The following is a 12,692-nucleotide window of genomic DNA, read 5'->3' as shown; positions in this document are numbered from 1 at the left end:
AATATTAAGTAGAAATTTGTTTGACCGTGGTGATAAGAGATCTATTTCAACTAAATAAAAGCTTTGAATTAAATTAAATTAAAAAACAGCATTTCCTTGGTTTCAAAATGATTGACATTTAAAAATAATTTAAATAGAAATAATTACTATTTTTTTTATCTGTGTTATGTATAGTTTAATAGTTTAAAATAAATGTTAATTAAAATCTGAAGTTGAACAGTTATTATTTAAAATAGAATTAATTTTTCTTTCATAATGAACAAACCACACAACATGAACATGTTCATGTTCATCAACACACTCAACTACTAGTAAAAAAAATCGTTCTCTTTCTGCATACGTGTTCTCTGTCTCTCTATTTTCGTGCTTGAAAAATTGAGAACTGAAAGGTACGTAAATTCACATCAATATTTCGTTTTCTTTTAATTAAACAGAAAATAATTCATTTATTTTGGATAAATAGAAAATAAATATATTTTACTTATAAACGAAAATAAATATAAAATATTTAGAGGACCAAAATATTTAATTCTATATTTTAATTTTTCAACCTAAGATCTTGTTGACGAAAAAACATATCGTCTCTTCTAATTTCTTTCCACAATTATCACATTAAATAGTTAACATAAAATGGTGGCTTGATGCTAGTATATTGAATTTTCAGTTCTTAAAATTAATATAAGTGGCAATTTGATGCAATATTATCTTTCATAAGGGGAGAGAAAGAGAAAGAGAAACAGTGTATTGAGACACACCTTTAACATCTTTTTACATCTTTTGTCTGTATTTGTTTTTCTTTTGTTTATGACTTTTGTAGAGATAAAATTTACTTACTTTAAAAGAACAATAATTAAAAAATAGAATTAAATAAATTAATATCCTTACTATTAACTTAATTTTTTTAATTTATATATATATATATATTTTCAGAAGTCTATTTAACTCCTTATAATTTAATAGTAATTACAATAGTCAAAGTGTTCACCACCAATAATGAAAGGCAAAGGATCCAATGAATGAAGAAAATTCAATACCAATAATTTCAAAACATAGTAAGAAGAAAGAAAAACTGAAAACAATATCCAAAAAATATTAAGTAGAAATTTGTTTGACCGTGGTGATAAGAGATCTATTTCAACTAAATAAAAGCTTTGAATTAAATTAAATTAGAAACAACATTTCCTTGGTTTCAAAATGATTGACATTTAAAAAAATTTAAATAGAAATAATTACTATTTTTTTTTATCTGTGTTATGTATAGTTTAATAGTTTAAATAAATGTTAATTAAAATCTGAAGTTGAACAGTTTATTATTTAAAATAGAATTAATTTTTCTTTCATAATGAACAAACCACACAACATGAACATGTTCATGTTCATCAACACACTCAACTACTAGTAAAAAAAACATCGTTCTCTTTCTGCATACGTGTTCTCTGTCTCTCTATTTTCGTACTTGAAAAATTGAGAACTGAAAGGTACGTAAATTCACATCAATATTTCGTTTTCTTTTAATTAAACAGAAAATAATTCATTTATTTTGGATAAATAGAAAATAATATATTTTACTTATAAACGAAAATATAATATAAAATATTTAGAGGACCAAAATATATTTAATTCTATATTTTAATTTTTCAACCTAAGATCTTGTTGACGAAAACACATATCGTCTCTTCTAATTTCTTTCCACAATTATCACATTAAATATTAACATAAAATGGTGGCTTGATGCTAGTATATTGAATTTTCAGTTCTTAAAATTAATATAAGTGGCAATTTGATGCAATATATCTTTCATAAGGGGAGAGAAAGAGAAAGAGAAACAGTGTATTGAGACACACCTTTAACATCTTTTTAACATCTTTTGTCTGTATTTGTTTCTTTTGTTTATGACTTTTGTAGAGATAAAATTACTTACTTAAAAGAACAATAATTAAAAATAGAATTAAATAAATTAATATCCTTACTATTAACTTAATTTTTTTAAATTTATATATATATATATATATATTATTTTCAGAAGTCTATTTAACTCCTTATAATTTAATAGTAATTACAATAGTCAAAGTGTTCACCACCAATAATGAAAGGCAAAGGATCCAATGAATGAAGAAATTCAATACCAATAATTTCAAAACATAGTAAGAAGAAAGAAAAACTGAAAACAATATCCAAAAAATATTAAGTAGAAATTTGTTTGACCGTGGTGATAAGAGATCTATTTCAACTAAATAAAAGCTTTGAATTAAATTAAATTAGAAAACAACATTTCCTTGGTTTCAAAATGATTGACATTTAAAAATAAATTTAAATAGAAATAATTACTATTTTTTTATCTGTGTTATGTATAGTTTAATAGTTTAAAATAAATGTTAATTAAAATCTGAAGTTGAACAGTTTATTATTTAAAATAGAATTAATTTTTCTTTCATAATGAACAAACCACACAACATGAACATGTTCATGTTCATCAACACACTCAACTACTAGTAAAAAAACATCGTTCTCTTTCTGCATACGTGTTCTCTGTCTCTCTATTTTCGTACTTGAAAAATTGAGAACTGAAAGGTACGTAAATTCACATCAATATTTCGTTTTCTTTTAATTAAACAGAAAATAATTCATTTATTTTGGATAAATAGAAAATAAATATTTTTACTTATAAACGAAAAATATAATATAAAATATTTAGAGGACCAAAATATATTTAATTCTATATTTTAATTTTTCAACCTAAGATCTTGTTGACGAAAAAACATATCGTCTCTTCTAATTTCTTTCCACAATTATCACATTAAATAGTTAACATAAAATGGTGGCTTGATGCTAGTATATTGAATTTTCAGTTCTTAAAATTAATATAAGTGGCAATTTGATGCAATTATCTTTCATAAGGGGAGAGAAAGAGAAAGAGAAACAGTGTATTGAGACACACCTTAACATCTTTTTAACATCTTTTGTCTGTATTTGTTTTTCTTTTGTTTATGACTTTTGTAGAGATAAAATTTACTTACTTTAAAAGAACAATAATAAAAAATAGAATTAAATAAATTAATATCCTTACTATTAACTTAATTTTTTTAAATTTATATATATATATATATATATATTATATATATATATATATATATATATATATATATATATTTATTAAGAAGTCTATTTAACTCCTTATAATTAATAGTAATTACAATAGTCAATGTTCACCACCAATAATGAAAGGCAAAGGATCCAATGAATGAAGAAAATTCAATACCAATAATTTCAAAACATAGTAAGAAGAAAGAAAAACTGAAAACAATATCCAAAAATATTAAGTAGAAATTTGTTTGACCGTGGTGATAAGAGATCTATTTCAACTAAATAAAAGCTTTGAATTAAATTAAATTAGAAAACAGCATTTCCTTGGTTTCAAAATGATTGACATTTAAAAATAAATTTAAATAGAAATAATTACTATTTTTTTTATCTGTGTTATGTATAGTTTAATAGTTTAAAATAAATGTTAATTAAAATCTGAAGTTGAACAGTTTATTATTTAAAATAGAATTAATTTTTCTTTCATAATGAACAAACCACACAACATGAACATGTTCATGTTCATCAACACACTCAACTACTAGTAAAAAAACATCGTTCTCTTTCTGCATACGTGTTCTCTGTCTCTCTATTTTCGTGCTTGAAAAATTGAGAACTGAAAGGTACGTAAATTCACATCAATATTTCGTTTTCTTTTAATTAAACAGAAAATAATTCATTTATTTTGGATAAATAGAAAATAAATATATTTTACTTATAAACTAAAATATAATATAAAATATTTAGAGGACCAAAATATATTTAATTCTATATTTTAATTTTTCAACCTAAGATCTTGTTGACGAAAACACATATCGTCTCTTCTAATTTCTTTCCACAATTATCACATTAAATAGTTAACATAAAATGGTGGCTTGATGCTAGTATATTGAATTTTCAGTTCTTAAAATTAATATAAGTGGCAATTTGATGCAATATTATCTTTCATAAGGGGAGAGAAAGAGAAGAGAAACAGTGTATTGAGACCACCTTTAACATCTTTTTACATCTTTTGTCTGTATTTGTTTTTCTTTTGTTTATGACTTTTGTAGAGATAAAATTTACTTACTTTAAAAACAATAATTAAAAATAGAATTAAATAAATTAATATCCTTACTATTAACTTAATTTTTTAAATTTATATATATATATATATTTTCAGAAGTCTATTTAACTCCTTATAATTTAATAGTAATTACATAGTCAAAGTGTTCACCACCAATATGAAAGGCAAAGGATCCAATGAATGAAGAAAATTCAATACCAATAATTTCAAAACATAGTAAGAAGAAAGAAAAACTGAAACAATATCCAAAAAATATTAAGTAGAAATTTGTTTGACCGTGGTGATAAGAGATCTATTTCAACTAAATAAAAGCTTTGAATTAAATTAAATTAGAAAACAGCATTTCCTTGGTTTCAAAATGATTGACATTTAAAAATAAATTTAAATAGAAATAATTACTATTTTTTTTTATCTGTGTTATGTATAGTTTAATAGTTTAAAATAAATGTTAATTAAAATCTGAAGTTGAACAGTTTATTATTTAAAATAGAATTAATTTTTCTTTCATAATGAACAAACCACACACACATGAACATGTTCATGTTCATCAACACACTCAACTACTAGTAAAAAAACATCGTTCTCTTTCTGCATACGTGTTCTCTGTCTCTCTATTTTCGTACTTGAAAAATTGAGAACTGAAAGGTACGTAAATTCACATCAATATTTCGTTTTCTTTTAATTAAACAGAAAATAATTCATTTATTTTGGATAAATAGAAAATAAATATATTTTACTTATAAACGAAAAATATTATAAAATATTTAGAGGACCAAATATATTTAATTCTATATTTTAATTTTTCAACCTAAGATCTTGTTGACGAAAAAACATATCGTCTCTTCTAATTTCTTTCCACATTATCACATTAAATAGTTAACATAAAATGGTGGCTTGATGCTAGTATATTGAATTTTCAGTTCTTAAAATTAATATAAGTGGCAATTTGATGCAATATTATCTTTCATAAGGGAGAGAAAGAGAAAGAGAAACAGTGTATTGAGACACACCTTTAACATCTTTTTAACATCTTTTGTCTGTATTTGTTTTTCTTGTATGACTTTTGTAGAGATAAATTTACTTACTTTAAAAGAACAATAATTAAAAATAGAATTAAATAAATTAATATCTTACTATTAACTAATTTTTTTAAATTTATATATATATATATATATTATATTCAGAAGTCTATTTAACTCCTTATAATTTAATAGTAATTACAATAGTCAAAGTGTTCACCACCAATAATGAAAGGCAAAGGATCCAATGAATGAAGAAAATTCAATACCAATAATTTCAAAACATAGTAAGAAGAAAGAAAAACTGAAAACAATATCCAAAAAATATTAAGTAGAAATTTGTTTGACCGTGGTGATAAGAGATCTATTTCAACTAAATAAAAGCTTTGAATTAAATTAAATTAGAAAACAGCATTTCCTTGGTTTCAAAATGATTGACATTTAAAAATAAATTTAAATAGAAATAATTACTATTTTTTTTATCTGTGTTATGTATAGTTTAATAGTTTAAAATAAATGTTAATTAAAATCTGAAGTTGAACAGTTTATTATTTAAAATAGAATTAATTTTTCTTTCATAATGAACAAACCACACAACATGAACATGTTCATGTTCATCAACACACTCAACTACTAGTAAAAAAAAAATCGTTCTCTTTCTGCATACGTGTTCTCTGTCTCTCTATTTTCGTGCTTGAAAAATTGAGAACTGAAAGGTACGTAAATTCACATCAATATTTCGTTTTCTTTTAATTAAACAGAAAATAATTCATTTATTTTGGATAAATAGAAAATAAATATATTTTACTTATAAACGAAAAATATAATATAAAATATTTAGAGGACCAAAATATATTTAATTCTATATTTAATTTTTCAACCTAAGATCTTGTTGACGAAAACACATATCGTCTCTTCTAATTTCTTTCCACAATTATCACATTAAATAATTAACATAAAATGGTGGCTTGATGCTAGTATATTGAATTTTCAGTTCTTAAAATTAATATAAGTGGCAATTTGATGCAATATTCTTTCATAAGGGGAGAGAAAGAGAAAGAGAAACAGTGTATTGAGACACACCTTTAACATCTTTTTAACATCTTTGTCTGTATTTGTTTTTCTTTTGTTTATGACTTTTGTAGAGATAAAATTTACTTACTTTAAAAGAACAATAATTAAAAAATAGAATTAAATAAATTAATATCCTTACTATTAACTTAATTTTTTTTAAAATTTATATATATATATTATTTTCAGAAGTCTATTTAACTCCTTATAATTTAATAGTAATTACAATAGTCAAAGTGTTCACCACCAATAATGAAAGGCAAAGGATCCAATGAATGAAGAAAATTCAATACCAATAATTTCAAAACATAGTAAAAAAGAAAAACTGAAAACAATATCCAAAAAATATTAAGTAGAAATTTGTTTGACCGTGGTGATAAGAGATCTATTTCAACTAAAAAAAGCTTTGAATTAAATTAAATTAGAAAACAGCATTTCCTTGGTTTCAAAATGATTGACATTTAAAAATAAATTTAATAGAAATAATTACTATTTTTTTTATCTGTGTTATGTATATTTAATAGTTTAAATAAATGTTAATTAAAATCTGAAGTTGAACAGTTTATTATTTAAAATAGAATTAATTTTTCTTTTCATAATGAACAAACCACACAACATGAACATGTTCATGTTCATCAACACACTCAACTACTAGTAAAAAAACATCGTTCTCTTTCTGCATACGTGTTCTCTGTCTCTCTATTTTCGTACTTGAAAATTGAGAACTGAAAGGTACGTAAATTCACATCAATATTTCGTTTTCTTTTAATTAAACAGAAAATAATTCATTTATTTTGGATAAATAGAAAATAAATATATTTTACTTATAAACGAAATATAATATAAAATATTTAGAGGACCAAAATATATTTAATTCTATATTTTAATTTTTCAACCTAAGATCTTGTTGACGAAAACACATATCGTCTCTTCTAATTTCTTTCCACAATTATCACATTAAATAGTTAACATAAAATGGTGGCTTGATGCTAGTATATTGAATTTTCAGTTCTTAAAATTAATATAAGTGGCAATTTGATGCAATATTATCTTTCATAAGGGAGAGAAAGAGAAAGAGAAACAGTGTATTGAGACACACCTTTACATCTTTTTACATCTTTTGTCTGTATTTGTTTTCTTTTGTTTATGACTTTTGTAGAGATAAATTTACTTACTTTAAAAGAACAATAATTAAAAATAGAATTAAATAAATTAATATCCTTACTATTACTTAATTTTTTAAATTTATATATATTATATATATATTATATATATATATATATATATTATATATATATATATTATTTTCAGAAGTCTATTTAACTCCTTATAATTTAATAGTAATTACAATAGTCAAAGTGTTCACCACCAATAATGAAAGGCAAAGGATCCAATGAATGAAGAAAATTCAATACCAATAATTTCAAAACATAGTAAGAAGAAAGAAAACTGAAAACAATATCCAAAAAATATTAAGTAGAAATTTGTTTGACCGTGGTGATAAGAGATCTATTTCAACTAAATAAAAGCTTTGAATTAAATTAAATTAGAAAACAGCATTTCCTTGGTTTCAAAATGATTGACATTTAAAATAATTTAAATAGAAATAATTACTATTTTTTTATCTTGTGTGTTATAGTTTAATAGTTTAAAATAAATGTTAATTAAAATCTGAAGTTGAACAGTTTATTATTTAAAATAGAATTAATTTTTCTTTCATAATGACAAACCCACAACATGAACATGTTCATGTTCATCAACACACTCAACTACTAGTAAAAAAACATCGTTCTCTTTCTGCATACGTGTTCTCTGTCTCTCTATTTTCGTGCTTGAAAATTGAGAACTGAAAGGTACGTAAATTCACATCAATATTTCGTTTTCTTTTAATTAAACAGAAAATAATTCATTTATTTTGGATAAATAGAAAATAAATATATTTTACTTATAAACGAAAATATAATATAAAATATTTAGAGGACCAAAATATATTTAATTCTATATTTTAATTTTTCAACCTAAGATCTTGTTGACGAAAACACATATCGTCTCTTCTAATTTCTTTCCACAATTATCACATTAAATAGTTAACATAAAATGGTGGCTTGATGCTAGTATATTGAATTTTCAGTTCTTAAATTAATATAAGTGGCAATTTGATGCAATATTATCTTTCATAAGGGAGAGAAAGAGAAAGAGAAACAGTGTATTGAGACACACCTTTAACATCTTTTTAACATCTTTTGTCTGTATTTGTTTTCTTTTTGTTTATGACTTTTGTAGAGATAAAATTTACTTACTTTAAAAGAACAATAATTAAAAATAGAATTAAATAAATTAATATCCTTACTATTAACTAATTTTTTTAAATTTATATATATATATATTATTTTCAGAAGTCTATTTAACTCCTTATAATTTAATAGTAATTACAATAGTCAAAGTGTTCACCACCAATAATGAAAGGCAAAGGATCCAATGAATGAAGAAAATTCAATACCAATAATTTCAAAACATAGTAAGAAGAAAGAAAAACTGAAAACAATATCCAAAAATCATTAAGTAGAAATTTGTTTGACCGTGGTGATAAGAGATCTATTTCAACTAAATAAAAGCTTTGAATTAAATTAAATTAGAAAACAGCATTTCCTTGGTTTCAAAATGATTGACATTTAAAAATAAATTTAAATAGAAATAATTACTATTTTTTTATCTGTGTTATGTATAGTTTAATAGTTTAAAATAAATGTTAATTAAAATCTGAAGTTGAACAGTTTATTATTTAAAATAGAATTAATTTTTCTTTCATAATGAACAAACCACACAACATGAACATGTTCATGTTCATCAACACACTCAACTACTAGTAAAAAAAACATCGTTCTCTTTCTGCATACGTGTTCTCTCTCTCTATTTTCGTACTTGAAAAATTGAGAACTGAAAGGTACGTAAATTCACATCAATATTTCGTTTTCTTTTAATTAAACAGAAAATAATTCATTTATTTTGGATAAATAGAAAATAAATATTTTACTTATAAACGAAAAATATAATATAAAATATTTAGAGGACCAAAATATATTTAATTCTATATTTTAATTTTTCAACCTAAGATCTTGTTGACGAAAAACACATATCGTCTCTTCTAATTTCTTTCCACAATTATCACATTAAATAGTTAACATAAAATGGTGGCTTGATGCTAGTATATTGAATTTTCAGTTCTTAAAATTATATAAGTGGCAATTTGATGCAATATCTTTCATAAGGGGAGAGAAAGAGAAAGAGAAACAGTGTATTGAGACACACCTTTAACATCTTTTTAACATCTTTTGTCTGTATTTGTTTTTCTTTTGTTTATGACTTTTGTAGAGATAAATTTACTTACTTTAAAAGAACAATAATTAAAAAATAGAATTAAATAAATTAATATCCTTACTATTAACTTAATTTTTTTAATTATATATATATATATATATTATATATATATATATATATATATATATATATATTATTTTAAGAAGTCTATTTAACTCCTTATAATTTAATAGTAATTACAATAGTCAAAGTGTTCACCACCAATAATGAAAGGCAAAGGATCCAATGAATGAAGAAAATTCAATACCAATAATTTCAAAACATAGTAAGAAGAAAGAAAAACTGAAAACAATATCCAAAAAATATTAAGTAGAAATTTGTTTGACCGTGGTGATAAGAGATCTATTTCAACTAAATAAAAGCTTTGAATTAAATTAAATTAGAAAACAGCATTTCCTTGGTTTCAAAATGATTGACATTTAAAAAATTTAAATAGAAATAATTACTATTTTTTTATCTGTGTTATGTATAGTTTAATAGTTTAAAATAAATGTTAATTAAAATCTGAAGTTGAACAGTTATTATTAAAATAGAATTAATTTTTCTTTCATAATGAACAAACCACACAACATGAACATGTTCATGTTCATCAACACACTCAACTACTAGTAAAAAAACATCGTTCTCTTTCTGCATACGTGTTCTCTGTCTCTCTATTTTCGTTCTTGAAAAATTGAGAACTGAAAGGTACGTAAATTCACATCAATATTTCGTTTTCTTTTAATTAAACAGAAAATAATTCATTTATTTTGGATAAATAGAAAATAAATATATTTTACTTATAAACGAAAAATATAATATAAAATATTTAGAGGACCAAAATATATTTAATTCTATATTTTAATTTTTCAACCTAAGATCTTGTTGACGAAAAACCATAAAAAAAAAAAAAAAAAAAAAAAAAAAAAAAAAAAAAAAAAAAAAAAAGGAGGAAAAAAAAAAAAAAAAAAAAAAAAAAAAAAAAAAAAAAAAGAAAAAAAAAAAAAAAAAAAAAAAAAACATATCGTCTCTTCTAATTTCTTCCACAATTATCACATTAAATAGTTAACATAAAATGGTGGCTTGATGCTAGTATATTGAATTTTCAGTTCTTAAAATTAATATAAGTGGCAATTTGATGCAATATTATCTTTCATAAGGGGAGAGAAAGAGAAAGAGAAACAGTGTATTGAGACACACCTTTAACATCTTTTAACATCTTTTGTCTGTATTTGTTTTTCTTTTGTTTATGACTTTTGTAGAGATAAAATTTACTTACTTTAAAAGAACAATAATTAAAAAATAGAATTAAATAAATTAATATCCTTACTATTAACTTAATTTTTTTTAAATTTATATATATATATATTTTCAGAAGTCTATTTAACTCCTTATAATTTAATAGTAATTACAATAGTCAAAGTGTTCACCACCAATAATGAAAGGCAAAGGATCCAATGAATGAAGAAAATTCAATACCAATAATTTCAAAACATAGTAAGAAGAAAGAAAAACTGAAAACAATATCCAAAAAATATTAAGTAGAAATTTGTTTGACCGTGGTGATAAGAGATCTATTTCAACTAAATAAAAGTTTGAATTAAATTAAATTAGAAAACAACATTTCCTTGGTTTCAAAATGATTGACATTTAAAATAAATTTAAATAGAAATAATTACTATTTTTTTTTATCTGTGTTATGTATAGTTTAATAGTTTAAAATAAATGTTAATTAAAATCTGAAGTTGAACAGTTTATTATTTAAAATAGAATTAATTTTTCTTTCATAATGAACAAACCACACAACATGAACATGTTCATGTTCATCAACACACTCAACTACTAGTAAAAAACATCGTTCTCTTTCTGCATACGTGTTCTCTGTCTCTCTATTTTCGTACTTGAAAAATTGAGAACTGAAAGGTACGTAAATTCACATCAATATTTCGTTTTCTTTTAATTAAACAGAAAATAATTCATTTATTTTGGATAAATAGAAAATAAATATATTTACTTATAAACGAAAAATATAATATAAAATATTTAGAGGACCAAAATATATTTAATTCTATATTTTAATTTTTCAACCTAAGATCTTGTTGACGAAAAACATATCGTCTCTTCTAATTTCTTTCCACAATTATCACATTAAATAGTTAACATAAAATGGTGGCTTGATGCTAGTATATTGAATTTTCAGTTCTTAAAATTAATATAAGTGGCAATTTGATGCAATATTATCTTTCATAAGGGGAGAGAAAGAGAAAGAGAAACAGTGTATTGAGACACACCTTTAACATCTTTTTAACATCTTTTGTCTGTATTTGTTTTTCTTTTGTTTATGACTTTTGTAGAGATAAAATTTACTTACTTTAAAAGAACAATAATTAAAAAATAGAATTAAATAAATTAATATCCTTACTATTAACTTAATTTTTTTAAATTTATATATATATATATATTTATTTTTCAGAAGTCTATTTAACTCCTTATAATTTAATAGTAATTACAATAGTCAAAGTGTTCACCACCAATAATGAAAGGCAAAGGATCCAATGAATGAAGAAAATTCAATACCAATAATTTCAAAACATAGTAAGAAGAAAGAAAAACTGAAAACAATATCCAAAAAATATTAAGTAGAAATTTGTTTGACCGTGGTGATAAGAGATCTATTTCAACTAAATAAAAGCTTTGAATTAAATTAAATTAGAAAACAGCATTTCCTTGGTTTCAAAATGATTGACATTTAAAAATAAATTTAAATAGAAATAATTACTATTTTTTTTATCTGTGTTATGTATAGTTTAATAGTTTAAAATAAATGTTAATTAAAATCTGAAGTTGAACAGTTTATTATTTAAAATAGAATTAATTTTTCTTTCATAATGAACAAACCACACAACATGAACATGTTCATGTTCATCAACACACTCAACTACTAGTAAAAAAAACATCGTTCTCTTTCTGCATACGTGTTCTCTGTCTCTCTATTTTCGTGCTTGAAAAATTGAGAACTGAAAGGTACGTAAATTCACATCAATATTTCGTTTTCTTTTAATTAAACAGAAAATAATTCATTTATTTTGGATAAATAG

Source organism: Lathyrus oleraceus, unplaced genomic scaffold (assembly GCF_024323335.1).
Source record: "Lathyrus oleraceus cultivar Zhongwan6 unplaced genomic scaffold, CAAS_Psat_ZW6_1.0 chrUn0091, whole genome shotgun sequence".
In the NCBI taxonomy this organism is placed as follows: domain Eukaryota; kingdom Viridiplantae; phylum Streptophyta; class Magnoliopsida; order Fabales; family Fabaceae; genus Lathyrus; species Lathyrus oleraceus.
This window is presented reverse-complemented; position numbering follows the sequence as displayed.